Here is a 17,832-nt window from a genome sequence, read left to right as displayed (position 1 = left end):
CCGAATGCATGGTCTGAAACCCAGCAACGACAATAGTACATCAGCAACACGCAAAAGAAGCAGCAGATCCCCTGATCTTTCCGTCTCTCAAACAACAAGCAGCGTTCATATCCAATTACTCTCTCCCTCTCTTCTCATCTCTCTCTCACACCAAAGACCCTATATCGCTGGAGGCAGGCCATGAATAAGCCCGCCCCACCTGTACTTGAGGTATGTTACAGAAGGACCTCGGAGAGGACGCCGGCAGCAACACCCATGTTCTAGTATGTGCTCCTCACCTCCTATTAGGATTCTTCTTCCAGGGCCTCACCTCATATTCTTTGTTCTCCTTATTCACTCTATCTCTTCCGGGGACCTGCCTCCCTCCCACCTACCACCGGTGCTCGCCTCTCTGCCCGGCTCCGGCACCCCTCTCCCTCTGGCTGAGCGCCGCTCGCCCGCGTCACGCACATCCCAGCTCCTCCCCTGTTGCGCTCCGCTTGCGCCGCCGACGCACCTCACATCGCCCGTCCTGGTGTGGCTCGGATGAAGGGGAACCCCTCTCCATCTGCACATGTGTCAGCTCCGTCCATCGCGTCCCCATGGACAGCCGCCGTCCACAGTCCCATGTTCTAGTATGTGCTCCTCACCTCCTATTAGGATTCTTCTTCCAGGGCCTCCAGCATCGCCTCCGCATGCGTAGCAGGCCACCGCGATGCCTCCACGCGCTCGCACGATGGCCAAGGCGCCTGATGTTCGTGCGGGGATGGTCTCCACGAGAACCGACGTTAAGGCTTCGTTCGGGAGGAGGTAGAATGTCGCGGCGGCGAGGAACATCGGTGTGGTTGCTTCGTTCGGGAGTACGGGCGCGGCGACCACGCGCACGGCGGCCGGGTGTGTCGCGCAGAACAGCGCACGCATGCAGGACACGCGAGTCCACCACCGGAATCGGGACCAAACATAGAAAACCGGAATCGACAGTTTTCTTGCCGGAGTCGAAGAAGTATTCGGCGAATTTGTCGTCGGTACGGGGCGCTTTAGATCGATCTCGTCAGTGGGGAGGAAGTTGGAATCGAAGCGGTCCTCTTGGGCAACTTTGACGTGTCGGGGAGGCCGGTGGTGGCGGGACAACGGCGAGGTGGTGACGGAGGCGCCGGTTTGCGCGTGTCGTTCCTCTAGGTGATCACGAAAACAAGATGGTTGGCTGGACCCCATGTCCACCAGCAGGCCTAAACGGCAGGGCGACGAGCGTTTGGCCACATCATCATTTAAGTGAGATTTGCGCTATTTGTTGCTCCCTGCTTGAAGTGGTATTGGACTGAAAAAAGTGGTACTGGACTGAATTCTTTTTAAAAGTGGCACTAACGCGTCAAATTAACCGCAATTATGGTAGTTCCTTGTAATTTACTTAATTTAGTGTAACATAAAGTGCAATGAGAATGTTTTTTAATAATAATGTTGTTGACAGATATGTGAGCTCCACAGAAATCGGTCTAAACATGTGGATCCGTTGTGCAAATAAATGGTGCAGAAAACAGGGAAAAAATGTCAAAACAATACATAGAGATTACATCTTTATTTTAAGGGGATACATCTTATTTTTCCTGTTGACAGTGATCTCTGATCCTGACACCTCAACCATTGCCGTTAAATGTCGGTGACACCATCTCAAGTTTAAGAAGTCCAACAACAATCACATAAAAGCTGGTCGTCATTGAGAACTACTCGAATCCATCAGGAATGAAGCAAAATTATGGATGCTGTCTGGTGTGAAAGTCCTATGTCCACGACACTCTTGGCGTCATGGTCATCTGTGCTTACTTAAAACTCAATTATCGGCTAGTCAAGCACCACTAAACTCCATGTATAGTGTGAAATCTTTGTCCACACCTATCACACAGGAGTAGTAAAGTTTACTATTTGAAACCTGTTAGCATAACACACCATTCACTATTGCGGTAAATTCATATCATATTCTAGCTGGGACAGAAAAATCATAGCCATTTGATCTCCGACGTCTAAAGATCTCATATAAGGGAGAAGACTGCCGTGCAACCAATTACACAATGCAACGAACACCAATCAATATGACGCAATCTCTACATATATTATGTCAATCTGAAAATGCAAAATATGTCTCTTGTTTTCAGTTGGATCCAATATCCATGAGAGCATAAACTATATGACGATAGGACTTTTTGATAAATGAAGAGCTAGCATGTGTTAGAAGCAAAAGTGCATATGATTTTACCTATCTAAATTAATAGTCTTGTTTTTCAGATACATAGCTACAGGAATCACAATGGTGACCTAGCAAATAAATTAGATGTGCATCTAAAAATTCGGTGTAACAGGAAACTCAGTAGTGGAGAAAAACATGAGACCAATCTTACATTCATATCAAGTGAACATAATCGGAGCACATCACTCATAAGTAAACACAGAACTATGAATATCAAGTAAGCAAAATAAAAGGTATGATGTTGGCCACATCTTACCACCGCTAAACGTCAATTGAGTGCAGGATATTTGCTCAAGATCACCCAAAAAAAGGCAGAGTCAGAAACCTATGGACCGTTACCCATCTAAATTTGTTAGTCTTCTTTTTCATACACGTTGGCAACAGTGATCTCGCATATAGAGATGCGGAGTAACAAGAAACTCAGTAGTGGAGAAAAACATGAGACCAATCTTACATGCATATCAAGTGAGCACAATGGGAGTGCATCACTCATTAGTAAACATAGAACTATGAAGATCACACTGGCAAAATCAAAGGTATGATGTTGGCCAAATCTTACACCGCTACATGTCACCGGAGTGCAAGACACTTGCTTAAGATCACCAAAAAAAGGCGAGTCAGAAACCTATGGACTGTTACATAGAGCAGTGTATCGACTGACTAATCAAGAGCATCCAGTGAAGAAATCCAAAGTTGTGGTATCCGCTACAGAGGTATCTATCAAGATGATATCGAGCAGACATGGTTCAACAAAGGGCATCTAATAGCCACGTGTTCCAGTAATAGTTTGAACCAAGATATGAATTTAGACCAAGAACCAATGAGACATCTTAAAATCTGAGTTACCTCAAGCATTGTTTACGTGTGTTTCAAAAAATAAGCTTAATGAAGTAACCCACCGAAAGATGATCCCGACTACTACCGTAATTCAAAATATCCAATGATAAACACATATGTTAGGGTGCACCCTCGAGCCCCGCTCTGCCACACCTTGTGTGCCCTATCACACTCATTCGTTTCCTTGGCATCTGCATCACTGCTGCCAGCTGCTGCAGCCTACAAACACAATCTCTTGTGTTTCCCAGTGAGAGGGTGGGCCGCAGAAGCACTTGAAACTGTCTGGCTGAATATCACTGCTCCAAAGACATAAATCGCAGCCTGCATCCTCAACTATCCATAGATCGTTTGTATGGTCATCCCCAATATGCACAACCTATTTAGGTTTCACACCTAGCAACTCAGCGGCTTTCAATCATCAATAGAAAGATAGTCCAGAAAGCGAAATCAAGTTGTTCTTGATTTACACCTGATCTAATACCTTGCTCCTAGAACAATTCAAGAATAACCTAACCTTTATAGACCAAGCAGATATGAACCGCCAGAAACGCATACCATGTACGGATCCTAATCAACATGTACGGATCGTACAGATCATGGCAAATGTTGTACAAAATTTTGAGCAAGCATAGCTAGATCTAAGCATATGAAATAGCAAAGAACAAATAAGCGCACGAGCCAAGGATGAGAACAACGAGGAGATGCATAGGGATAGGCATGGAGAGTGGAGGAGGGAGATGGATTGTACCCTTGGTTGTAGGTCGTGCCTGCTCCAATGCCCCTGCTCGTCGTTCCATAGTCGTTGTAGGCCAACACCTCCATCAGGTGACCACCTGCAGGAGCCCGGGGATGCCTATGCTTATCGGGGGCGGCAACATGGAAGTGTTGTGGAACCGCCGAGCTCGGGGAAGACCACAAGTGGGAGCTCCGATCCGCAGTTGACCTCCTCGATGCCGTCGCGAGGACCTCTGCTGCTGCCGCCTCTTCCGCTCAAATTCGGGTCGCCTTATCTTTGGCGTCAGACTTGATGTGCGCCACGACCACCTTGAATCGCCCCACAACAGAGGCCTTTGCGGGGGAGGGGAGGGACACCTTGGTACGCGACCAAGGCAACTTGGGGGAAATCGCTAAAACGGGAGAGGTAAGTTCACTTCTGTTAGGATCCCGATGGATCTGACGAACTGGGATCAAGAACAAGAATTTCAGGGTAATTGAGGATAAAAATGGATAAATTGCTGGAACTAAATAAAAGGTAAATTACAGAAAACTAAGATAAAATTAGGATTCATATTTCTTGATTGATTGCAAGGGGATACAAGGGTATCCTTACATAGACCTAACCAACTACAACATGACAAGATAGGTGGAATACCGATACTACCCTTACAGCTAATAACCCACTACTCCATAGCACTACTAGTCACTGACAACTTCACCTTGGACTCACCGTCGAGGACGTGGTGGCGCCGCCGTGGAAGGGCAGAGCAGAGAGGCCAGGGGGAGGCCTGGTCTGGAGGTGGCGCAGTCTGAGAATCCCCACCCGACATAGGCGAGGACCTACACACGGCGGCGCGCGAGATCCATCCTGATCCGGAGACGGCGTGGTCAGCGACTCCTACGTCGGCGTAGGCGAGTACCAGCAGGAGGCGGCGCGCAGGACCAGGCTTGATCTGGAGGCAGCATGGTCAATGACTCCTCCACCGGGGGAAGTGAGCACCAGCAGGAGAGGCGGCGAACTTGGTTAGGACTGATCCGGAGGAGGCATGCTCACTACTAGGAAAAGGGCTATAGATGGAAATAGCACTACCGGCGCACCAGCAAACCCATGCGCCGGTGGAAATAGTGTCGGCGCACCGATATGTCGCCGCGCCGGCGATGGTGTCTTACTACCGGCGCACAAGCAAGAAAGATATGCCGGCGATAAAGTTCAAAGAGGACTAGAGCAGATCAAAAAAATCGAGTTTCTTACCACCGGCGCTGCAGCATGATGGTGCGCCGCGGTAAGGGGTGCCATGATCTTTCCTCCCCATCCCCCCTCCCGTGGACCGCCTTTTCAGTTTTGAAAAAAATAAAATAAAATGATAGAAAATTTAAAAAATAAATTCCTTTGAACTGCACATGTATTATGTAATCTAGTTTTAATGAAAATTTGAAAAAAATGAATTTCGATATATTAGGCCAACTGGCATCATCTTTTGGTAAAACGGGATTTCTGGTTGCATACGACCTCCGATGAAAAAAAAAATTATATCAATGTATCTACGCGAAATTTCCTATCCGAATTCAATGACCTACGGTCGTTTGGATAAAAAATGGATTCGTCAAATTCAAAATAGAAACAAGACATTTTTTTAGCTTTTAGATTTTGATGAAAAAAAAAGAAAAAATACCCCCGGCGCACCACCATACTAGGTGCGCCGGCGGTAATCAGTGCTATATAGGCACAACTCGGCCGGCTCCTCCTCCTCCTCTTCCACTTCTCCTCCTCTCCTTCATTTCTCCTCCTCCTTCTCCTCTTCCTCCTCCTTCACTTCTCCTCTCCTCCTCCTCCTCCGGCCACCTTCTCTTCTCCTCCCTCGACTTTCCTTTCTCCTCTTCTACCTTCTTCATCTCCCTCCATCAAGAACCTTCTCAAGATACTCACCGGAAACATCCTCCTCGACCTCCATTCGACGAGCTTCTACCTCCGCATGGCCGGCCTCCCTCCGACGAGCTTCTACCTCCGGCGGCCTCCCTCCGGCAAGCTTTTCCGGCGACCTCCCCTCACTCCGGCGGCCACATCCTTTAACTCATACGGGCACGGCCACGGTGACAACCATGGTGACGACGCCGACCACGGTTATGGAGGTGCCACAGTCACGAACTTGAACTAGAACTTGACCTAGATCTAGATCGGACCTTTTTTTTGAATCCTGGAAAAGATACCACCGGCGCACCAGGATGGTGCGCCGGCAATAACTCGTGTTACCACCGGCGCACGGGCTGGTGCGCCGGCAATAGGACATTACCACCGGCCCGTTCCCACCGGCGGGCTCTAGTGCGCCGGGGATAAGCCTTTTCCTAGTAGTGGCTTACCGACGACTTTGGTGGTGGAGGCGAGGATCATCAGCAGGCGGCGCCCATCCACCCATGGTGGAATCCTAGGACGGGAAAAGCAAACGGACCAGGTATTTTTGCTCTGTTTGGCGTGAGAAAAAAAAACGAACCAGTATACACAACAATTGTATGTAGATTTCGTGGGAGGGCAAAAAGATCATATAGAAAAAATGTTGCACAAACTTCCAACCGGAGGAAATAGTGGAAGTTTCTGTTTTTTAAGTAGTAGAGATAGAGACTACGATTATTTATTATATAGGACTAGTTAAGTGCCCGTGCGGTTGCCACGGACAATAATATGCTTTAAATAAATGACCAATTTAGTGGATTAAATTATAATGAACTACTTCCTCTGATTCATATTACTTGATACTAATATAGATGTATCTAAACACATTTTAGTTGAAGATACATCCATTTTAGCACAAGTAATATGGGTTAGAGGGAGTACTATAATTGGGGGGAATTCGACGATTAGTACAATTATGTTAATTCTTTTAAATCAGTACCATCTCTGGAGGGAGGAATAAATCGAGGAAAACCTAAGTAGACAATGTTTTAGCTTTCACGGCCCCACTGTCAGTGACGATGTTGCTTAAACGGCCGTCCCCATGGCCCACCTATCATTCCCACCTTTTTTATTCTTTGTTCTCCTTATTCACTCTATCTCTTCCGGGGACCTGCCTCCCTCCCACCTACCACCGGTGCTCGCCTCTCCGCTCGGCTCCGGCACCCCTCTCCCTACGGGCGAGCGCCGCTCGCCCGCGTCACGCACGTCCCAGCTCCTCCCCTGTTGCGCTCCGCTTGCGCCGCCGACGCACCTCACATCGCCCGTCCTGGTGCGGCTCGGATGAAGGGGAACCCCTCTCCATCTGCACATGTGTCAGCTCCGTCCATCGCGTCCCCATGGACGGCCGCCGTCCACAGTCCCATGTTCTAGTATGTGCTCCTCACCTCCTATTAGGATTCTTCTTCCGGGGCCTCCGGCATCGCCTCCGCATGCGTAGCGAGCCACCGCGATGCCTCCACGCGCTCGCACGATGGCCAAGGCGCCTGATGTTCGTGCGGGGATGGTCTCCACGAGAACCGACGCTAAGGCTTCGTTCGGGAGGAGGTAGAATGTCGCGGCGGCGAGGAACATCGGTGTGGTTGCTTCGTTCGGGAGTACGGGCGCGGCGACCACGCGCACGGCGGCCGGGTGTGTCGCGCGAACGGTGCACGCATGCGAGGACACGCGAGTCCACCACCGGAATCGGGACCAAACATAGAAAACCGGAATCGACGGTTTTCTTGCCGGAGTCGAAGAAGTATTCGGCGAATTTGTCGTCGGTACGGGCGCTTTAGATCGATCTCGTCGGTGGGGAGGAAGTTGGAATCGAAGCGGTCCTCTTGGGCAACTTTGACGTGTGGGGGAGGCCGGTGGTGGCGGGACAACGGCGAGGTGGTGACGGAGGCGCCGGTTTGCGCGTGTCGTTCCTCTAGGTGATCACGAAAACAAGATGGTTGGCTGGACCCCATGTCCACCAGCAGGCCTAAACGGCAGGGCGACGAGCGTTTGGCCACATCATCATTTAAGTGAGATTTGCGCTATTTGTTGCTCCCTGCTTCAGAAGTGGTATTGGACTGAAAAAAGTGGTACTGGACTGAATTCTTTTTAAAAGTGGCACTAACGCGTCAAATTAACCGCAATTATGGTAGTTCCTTGTAATTTACTTAATTTAGTGTAACATAAAGTGCAATGAGAATGTTTTTTAATAATAATGTTGTTGACAGATATGTGAGCTCCACAGAAATCGGTCTAAACATGTGGATCCGTTGTGCAAATAAATGGTGCAGAAAACAGGGAAAAAATGTCAAAACAATACATAGAGATTACATCTTTATTTTAAGGGGATACATCTTATTTTTCCTGTTGACAGTGATCTCTGATCCTGACACCTCAACCCTTGCCGTTAAATGTCGGTGACACCATCTCAAGTTTAAGAAGTCCAACAACAATCACATAAAAGCTGGTAGTCATTGAGAACTACTCGAATCCATCAGGAATGAAGCAAAATTATGGATGCTGTCTGGTGTGAAAGTCCTATGTCCACGACACTCTTGGCGTCATGGTCATCTGTGCTTACTTAAAACTCAATTATCGGCTAGTCAACAGCACCACTAAACTCCATGTATAGTGTGAAATCTTTGTCCACACCTATCACACAGGAGTAGTAAAGTTTACTATTTGAAACCTGTTAGCATAAAAACGCACCAGTAAGAAAGGCACACCATTCACTATTGCGGTAAATTCATATCATATTCTAGCTGGGACAGAAAAATCATAGCCATTTGATCTCCGACGTCTAAAGATCTCATATAAGGGAGAAGACTGCCGTGCAACCAATTACACAATGCAACGAACACCAATCAATATGACGCAATCTCTACATATATTATGTCAATCTGAAAATGCAAAATATGTCTCTTGTTTTCAGTTGGATCCAATATCCATGAGAGCATAAACTATATGACGATAGGACTTTTTGATAAATGAAGAGCTAGCATGTGTTAGAAGCAAAAGTGCATATGATTTTACCTATCTAAATTAATAGTCTTGTTTTTCAGATACATAGCTACAGGAATCGCAATGGTGACCTAGCAAATAAATTAGATGTGCATCTAAAAATTCGGTGTAACAAGAAACTCAGTAGTGGAGAAAAACATGAGACCAATCTTACATTCATATCAAGTGAACATAATCGGAGCACATCACTCATAAGTAAACACAGAACTATGAATATCAAGTAAGCAAAATAAAAGGTATGATGTTGGCCACATCTTACCACCGCTAAACGTCAATTGAGTGCGGGATATTTGCTCAAGATCACCCAAAAAAGGCAGAGTCAGAAACCTATGGACCGTTACCCATCTAAATTTGTTAGTCTTCTTTTTCATACACGTTGGCAACAGTGATCTCGCATATAGAGATGCGGAGTAACAAGAAACTCAGTAGTGGAGAAAAACATGAGACCAATCTTACATGCATATCAAGTGAGCACAATGGGAGTGCATCACTCATTAGTAAACATAGAACTATGAAGATCACACTGGCAAAATCAAAGGTATGATGTTGGCCAAATCTTACACCGCTACATGTCACCGGAGTGCAAGACACTTGCTTAAGATCACCAAGAAAAGGCGAGTCAGAAACCTATGGACTGTTACATAGAGCAGTGTATCGACTGACTAATCAAGAGCATCCAGTGAGGAAATCCAAAGTTGTGGTATCTGCTACAGAGGTATCTATCAAGATGATATCGAGCAGACATGGTTCAACAAAGGGCATCTAATAGCCACGTGTTCCAGTAATAGTTTGAACCAAGATATGAATTTAGACCAAGAACCAATGAGACATCTTAAAATCTGAGTTACCTCAAGCATTGTTTACGTGTGTTTCAAAAAATAAGCTTAATGAAGTAACCCACTGAAAGATGATCCCTGACTACTACTGTAATTCAAAATATCCAATGATAAACACATATGTTAGGGTGCACCCTCGAGCCCCCGCCTGCCACACCTTGTGTGCCCTATCACACTCATTCGTTTCCTTGGCATCTGCATCACTGCTGCCAGCTGCTGCAGCCTACAAACACAATCTCTTGTGTTTCCCAGCTGAGAGGGTGGGCCGCAGAAGCACTTGAAACTGTCTGGCTGAATATCACTGCTCCAAAGACATAAATCGCAGCCTGCATCCTCAACTATCCATAGATCGTTTGTATGGTCATCCCCAATATGCACAACCTATTTAGGTTTCACACCTAGCAACTCAGCGGCTTTCAATCATCAATAGAAAGATAGTCCGAAAGCGAAATCAAGTTGTTCTTGATTTACACCTGATCTAATACCTTGCTCCTAGAACAATTCAAGAATAACCTAACCTTTATAGACCAAGCAGATATGAACCGCCAGAAACGCATACCATGTACGGATCCTAATCAACATGTACGGATCGTACAAATCATGGCAAATGTTGTACAAAATTTTGAGCAAGCATAGCTAGATCTAAGCATATGAAACAGCAAAGAACAAATAAGCGCAGGAGCCAAGGATGAGAACAACGAGGAGATGCATAGGGATAGGCATGGAGAGTGGAGGAGGGAGATGGATTGTACCCTTGGTTGTAGGTCGTGCCTGCTCCAATGCCCCTGCTCGTCGTTCCATAGTCGTTGTAGCCAGGGCCGGCCCTAGGGGTGGGCAGGGTGTGCGCCCGCCCAGGGCCCAAAAAATCTGGGGGCCCCATCCCATGTATTCGTATATACATTGCTAGGCCAGCTGAAAGAAAAAGCCTATGGGCTGCTGGTTGAACCTTGAACGTGAACTAATGGAGCTTCAGTCTCGCGTAACTGACTAAAACTTAACATGAGGAACTCTCGGTCGATCTAGGGAGTAGTTCGATTTCCCATTGTATTCCACGCAGACCCTGGTTCCAAGACGAGTAGACGACTCAATAGTAGTTCACAACCTTTTCTCCTCCTCGTCACGGGGGATTGATCAATCCTGAACAGCCCTCGATCTTGAATTCCTCATCAGTCAAGTGTCCTCTTCGGCTCTTCTTGTTGTCCTGCAACTTGCAAGGCCACCATCGATGGATCGACCACCAGGGAGGCAGCGAGCGGCGCACCGAGCACAACATAGTCGGCTGCCCGACCGATCAACGATCCCCATCGCCATTCGCCGCCGCAATAGTTCGCTGCCGCTAAAATACTCTTGTTTCGAAGTAATTTGCCTCACTGAATTTTAATGATCTCGTTGTATTGTCGATTTGGTGAGAACAATGTAAGTGGCTCTAAGAAGGTAGTTGATTCATCTAATGCACATGTACGAAAGTCTGCTAGTGTTGATGAACAACCGATTTATACTTATGATATTTATGATGCAAGAAATTTTTAAGGTAATATATATAAATTATTAGATATGATATTATCTTTGGATGCATTTAAATGTTATTGACAACATATTTTTTACGTATATGTTCATTATTGATGTCGTGGTGTCTATGTTAAGGGTCCCGAGTTTTAGTCTCGTCCAGGGCCCTCAGAATCTCAGAACCGGCGCTGGTTGTAGCCTTCTCACATGTCCGTGATGACCATCCAAAGAGGTTCATGGAAAAGGTAATGTCAGCTGGAAAATGTTAACGAAAGAAGCAAATCCGGAATGTTGAGCACCTTCTTCATCCGCCTAGACGGGGCAGGACTCCGGGAGGGGGAGACGCAGGAGGCATCGAGGGGTGAAGGTAGGCGAAGGCCTCCGTGATGCCGCCCGCCATGCGAGGGCCTCCGAGATGCAAGGCGGGACTTGAAGGAGCAGACCAGGGAGACGAAGTCGGAGACTGTTGCGACGCAGGCACGAGGTGTCGCGGCGACGGATTTCGCCGGCGCAGGCGTGAAGGAGGGAGGGCGGCAGGGGGCGTTATCGACGGCGGCAGGTATTGTGCGAGCGTATGTCGAGGAGGGAGGAACAACTATGGGAGGGATCGTATGGAGGTGGGGGGATCGGGCTCGGTTTCATCGGTTTGATCTCGTAGGCAGACGAAAAAGACCGGATGGATGAAGGAAAACCGGTGGACTTGATGGATTGACGATAGAAAATCGGTGGGACGAAGGAGGCGACGGACCAAGGGATGGATTGACGACGGAACACTGAGATTCTTTTTAGGTAGTAGAGACTAGAGTAGCTTGACATAGGATATACGTAGTATCAGTTTCACAAATTGTGGAACAATGTAAAGTCAGTATACTAATGGAAAAAGAGGCAGTAGATTAATAGCACAGCTACCATCACTTACTACTGAAATTAACCATATATTATTAATAAGAGCTCTTTTACGGTGATTGACACGGAACTTTGGTTTCGTCTAATCGAATTTTGGTTCCGTTTAATGTAATTTTTCGTGACCGTTGATTAAATCTGTGATAAATTTTCTGTAAGTTCTACAATGATATGACAATTCGGAAGTGATACAAATAAAAAAAATCTGAATCAGATTGGATTTGTGAGATTACATCTCAATAGAAAACGCTGAAAGAACTTCCACAAGCGCAGCCGCCGACGCCCCGCAGCCTACGCCGCAGTCACGCAGCCGCCGCCTCGCCGCCGCCCCGCAGCCAGCGCCGCCGCCCCTCCCCCCGTCGCGAGTCACCGCCCGTCGGCCCATCGGCCCGTCGCGGGGACTCAGCACGAGGGCGCGCCTCGGAGCTGCAGCAGGCGCCCGCCGCCGCGGCGTCTGGCGTCGCGACCCACAAGGTCACCGTCCACGACCGGGAGCGCGGGGTCATCCACGAGTTCGTCGTGCCCCAGCTATGCGTGTACCTCTGGTGTGCGTGTCCGTTACTCTCGCTTGAGGTGGTGCTGGTCTGATTGGTGTCAATGGCCACGGCCGCGTACAGGACCAGTACATCTGCATACCGCGGACAGAACAAGATGATGTATGCTGGTATTCCGTTTTGCTGCTGTTGAATTGACTCGAGTAGTTGCTGCATTTCCAGAATTCAGTTGGTACTTAACCTTAAAATTCGCACTCCGCCGCGAGTCGCCGCCTCGGCCCGTCGCGGGGACTCACGGCCCGACCTCTCCGTCGCCGCCGCTCGTCACCGCCCGTTACCGCCGTGAGTCGCCACCCGTCGGCCTGCCTGCCTTTAGGTATGAAGCACTTTACTAAAGAAAGCAAATCCCATCAAGAAAACTACACGCTGCATCCCCTTACTACTTTACATGGTTAAAATTTTCAAGCACATGTCACTTCACTCAGAATTGCGACATCAATAGAAATATTAGGATAGCCGGAAACAAAATATCTATGGTAATCATGAGAGAACCTAAATGCAGACATTATTCAGTGACGATCTTATTCAGAGTGTGCACTTGTTGGGTCAAGTACATGTGTTGTTCTTGTAGATGGACTTTTGAACTTGTGTCCTTTTAATTTTGCAACAGGAAGATCACTACGGTTAGGTACACAATGAGGATAGAAGCAGTCATCCAATCTTTTTTTTTTCTCAAGGACAAAACATGTATATTTTCTTCAATAAACTCACATGCCTGCAGGAAGGATGCACAGTAGGTATCACTTAGGAATTCAAGATTAGTAGATTACTAATGAAGAGTACTTTTCAATGCTGCCATATCAAGAAATTTAGGCCAAATGTAGGAATTCAGTTGGATGCACTGTCTGACCGGTGACCTAATGAACAATCCAAGCTACCGATAGTATATACTTGTTTTATAATTGGTTTGAACCAAATAACAACATATTTTGTGTGTTCAGCACTGCATGAGCTCACTGTCAATAGGCGTTGCATGGCCATGCAAAAATGGAGAGCTTATGCTATATTATCACAATTCAATATGATCTGGTAGTCAATATATAGTTGGGACCTAAGCATGAATCATTGATCTACAATCCCATATTATGCTTCTGGTGTTGGTTAAAACTACTTCTATAATTATCCAGAACCTAACTTATTGTGTGATACATAGGTGGCAGATCAATGTCAACTAGCTTGGTGAGCTCTGCATCAGCGTCAATGTTCTCAACAGTGGCTACTTTCTTCACTGTGCGTTCACAACGATCCATCGCCGCAGCCTTTTACGGGTGAAGTGGTGGAAGCGCTGAAGCTGATTTACAACGATGCAGAGGAGGCCGGCGGTGATTCACGGCCACAGGAAATCATCGTGTGACCTAGACGATGACCGACAAGGGGGCTTCGTCTTTGACGGTGACAATGGTAGTTGGTGGCATAACGGGGCTTCCGGGCGTCTAGACTACCAGAACAACTCACCATTTATAAACATGGAGTACAGCTCTGGCAGAATAGAAACAAGGCAGGAGCGTGATGACCGTTATTCGACAGAGTCCCAGTGACCCTCTAGTTAGGCTGATGTTGTCATCTGCCTTTAGCTGCATGTTGTCCCAGAATAGTCAGGACACTGAAATTTGGATGAACTCTGAATCTTTCAGGTGTAGACTTGAGTGGACTGCTTTGGTGTTGTAACAGATGTATGAATGTCATTCTGTTTTAGCCCAGTGTCTTGCAGTTGCACAGGTTGCTCTGCATATTCTGCCATTGCTTCTGATAAAATGAAAATGATGAGTTGCTTCTCCCATTGCCAAGTTAAGACTTTGCAAGTCAGCTCCTACACAACTTGGAACATGTAAAACTCATCGTAAGCTTAACATGTAAAACTCATCGTAAGCTTTGTCATAGTTACAAATATAGTATTTGTGCTCAACTGCTTATATTATTGGTATCGTTCCATATTCACACTGCATTTTTATAAAACTTAAACCGTAGCTTGCGGTTGATCTCTTAAACTTGCTAGTTGTTAAATCACTGTCAGCTCATGCTATAACTTGTAATGAACTTACAAAAGATGGCATGGTATCTTGTATTGGAACAACTTCCAAGGTCAGACACCCTCTGTTTTGCCCCAAAAGAGTACTATGGAACAAACAGACTGAGCAGAAACCTGACCGTGTCAGTTGTAATTCTACAGCTGCCACTCCATACAGTTGTCGAAGTCGAGGCTGCTCGCGCAGTTGAGCAGCGCTGCTCATACCGGCATATGTAGTTCAGGCCGACGAGCAGCTCGCAGATCACAAGCATCCGTCTTCTCCCGATTGGCAAAGTACAACGTCTGCAGCAACAACACATTCCCGTGGGAGCAGCACATTACCGGCATATGTTGGCGTAATGTAGCGCAAGCACCGAGCCGCCGATCATCGATGGCAAGGCCGAAATGCAGCCGTTTCTTCTTGGTCGCCGGCGGTGGCATGGACTTGCCGCTGGATGGCACGAGCATCCCTGGCCTGATGGTTCTGATGAAGCTAGCGTCTGCCGAAAAGTCGTCCTCAAACCCGCTGTCCTTCCACGATGGCGAGCTGCTCAGGCTCAGGTACTCCACGAGCATGTTTCCCTCGGCAATTCGAAGGCCGGAGGTTCGCCGGAGGCGGCGCGTCGACAAGATTGACCTTCCTCGCCTAGCACTGGTGGCCGACAGCCACCCACTGCCGCCTCCGCTCCTCCCCTCGCCGGGCTCGACCAACGTCCCCTCCGTCGTCACAGAGCAGCTATAGCTTGTGGTCGGCGGCGTCGCCCTCCCGCCGGCCGGGATGGGCCACCAGCGATGAGGCAGCAAACATATAAAATCGTCCCAGAAAAGGCACTCTTCTTCTTTAGGAAAGCAATTCGAAGGCCCGAGGCTCGCCGGAGGCGGCGTGTCGACAAGATTGACCTTCCTCGCCTAGCACCGGTGGCCGATAGCCACCCACGGCCGCCTCCGCTCCTCCCCTCCATCGCCCCCAGGAGAGATATGCATAATTGATGGTAGCTTTAAGATGTGTGCACGTATGTGTAATGAATTGTTGCTTTAAGATTTGTGTAGTCTCATTAGCCGCTGAAAAGGACGTTCATTTTTCATAATGTTCGCAAAATATATTTGAGGTTCCGGTCCCACAAATTTTGGTTCCGGTCCTACATTTTTGGTTCCGTCAGTTTGGTTCCGTCTATTTACCACCGTTGGATCATGGTGGATGGACGATTATTAAAAATGCCAACCACTCTAAAACTTGTATATTAATAAGGACGTGCCTACACAGTGCCCGGTTACCGATTAGTCTTACAGAGTACCCCTCCCAGAAATAGAAAGTCACATGTAACAGGTCCCCACGTGTTCCAAAAATAGAAACTTCTGTTCGGCGTACTGGTGGGAGAGAAACCAATTTCGTCGCGCATTAAAAAAACGACTAGCAATTACCTCTCCGGTCCCCACAGGTCTCGTTTCATTTCACACCGCCACACCGGCGACGGATATACTGATCACGTGCACATGACTGCATTCCACACCTTCTCCATCCCCATGTGCACAATAATATTTTATACTGTACTAAAATGATTAAAAAACCAAAGGAGGAAGAAAAAAATCATCCGCGAGATGGAAAATTTGGTCGCTGCCGCGAGATGAACTTCTACCTTGGTGTCTTTCCGTGCATGGGCAAACTTCATCCGGTTTCTAAAAATATACATCCCTCATAAAAACAACAAATACTGGACAGTAGTTTAGGATCTAATTGAGATGTAAATATTGCAGCAATGGATGTAGAAAAAATTTATAATTACATCAAGATGCACCCAAAAAAAATCGATCACAAAATAAGTGTATTACACGTTGATCCATTCAGCATTCTGGATGTAGAAAAATGCCAAAAAATACATCCAGATACATAAGTTTTATCTATAGTTGGAGAAAAAATACATCTAAGAATTTTATCATTTCTAGATGTAAAAAAGGTAGGAAAGTACATCTAATTGCAAAAAATTACAGACACAATTGGTGAAAAAATATTAATCTTACATCCTTGCGTGAGGAATGTTACGATAATAACCGCCATGCACAATCATAGACGACACCAGGCACGATGTTTGGTAACGCAGTTCAGCATAAGCCTACTCTGCGGGGCAATGATTACGGGCGCTCCTCCCCACTGATACCGCAACGGCCGCCCTAGGCGCCGGCACAAGTCGCCGGCTCCCCTGCAAGCCTATTGCTATCAAGTCGTCATAGGTTACAACTGTGCGGTACCCCCACATTATATAGGAGGCCCAGTGCTACAAGAGTTCCGACACAACTCCTACTAACCTATCCACACATGGTACAACTCAGAGTCCTAACGTAACCCAACTTGTACATACTATATTCGACACAAATACAACAAGGAAAGATCTGGTGGAGAAGCTATGCCAATAAAATCTTAAAATTTCTGTAGACACGTGAAGACCAAACCGATCCCTGTTCACATCTCAATAGAATACAGGAACAGGAGGTTAATCGGGAATTTACTTGTGCGCGAACACAGGGCCGAGCGTCCCTGGACCACCATGGCCGCCAACAGCATCAGGAGCACCGGCGTCCATCGACCACCATGGCCGCTGCGCCCTCCCTTCTGAGCGTGGGGGTTGTGATTCCCCTACCCCTGCACCACCACAACCATTTACGCTGCCCTATTCGAGTCCTTCCTCCCCTCAGCGGCACCAGCGCCATTGACGCCGCCCTCTACCTCTGGATCGCGGGCGCCGCACGATTTGCTACCCAAACACCTCCTGATCCTCCCCAGCCGATCTTAGGATCCTCTCGTCAATCTCCTTTTCGTCGTTCGGCTCGAGTTCGTGGGAGTGGGTGGGGGTGAAAGCGGGGTCAACGAGAAGATGGGGTGAGGAAAGCGATGGTCGTGTCCAGGTCCCCACATAAAAGCCACCACACCGTACGATATTGATCCAACGTACCACACATGTGCGCACGCTGTAAGACAAGAGCGTGCCCAGTCAATTATTAGATTTCTCGTATTAATAATACAAAACAACAACTGCTATTATTTTCTTTATCGGAAAAACAACGCTATGAGTACATGACACCTGAACATCGGGAAGCAAAATTAACGAGAAGATATGAACATTTGGCTACAGTGGCAATTCGGAAGCAAAAGGTGGATGAAGACAAAGACTTAGCGTGATAACGAAAAAGTGCCTAGAACTCGAAACTCTAAAAATCTAGAAACTAGAAACCAGCAACTCGAGACACCATGCAACGAAAATTCAACAAAAAAAAGTGGTGATAGAAAGAAGGCTAAGACTGTTTTTAGG

At 47.3% G+C, this 17,832-nt stretch overlaps 1 long non-coding RNA gene across 1 annotated transcript; it reads left to right on the top strand.

Annotated features, from left to right (window-relative positions):
• Positions 1-12,779: 12,779 nt before the first annotated feature.
• LOC124682770 lies at positions 12,780-14,306 on the top strand. Its single transcript, XR_006996435.1, has 2 exons — positions 12,780-12,835; positions 13,673-14,306. It is a non-coding gene; the product is annotated as an uncharacterized LOC124682770 (long non-coding RNA).
• The last annotated feature ends 3,526 nt before the right edge of the window (positions 14,307-17,832 follow it).

This window comes from Lolium rigidum, chromosome 1, assembly GCF_022539505.1.
Source record: "Lolium rigidum isolate FL_2022 chromosome 1, APGP_CSIRO_Lrig_0.1, whole genome shotgun sequence".
Lineage (NCBI taxonomy): Eukaryota > Viridiplantae > Streptophyta > Magnoliopsida > Poales > Poaceae > Lolium > Lolium rigidum.
The sequence above is the reverse complement of the archived record's forward strand: the minus strand, read 5'-3'. Positions and strand labels throughout refer to the sequence as shown.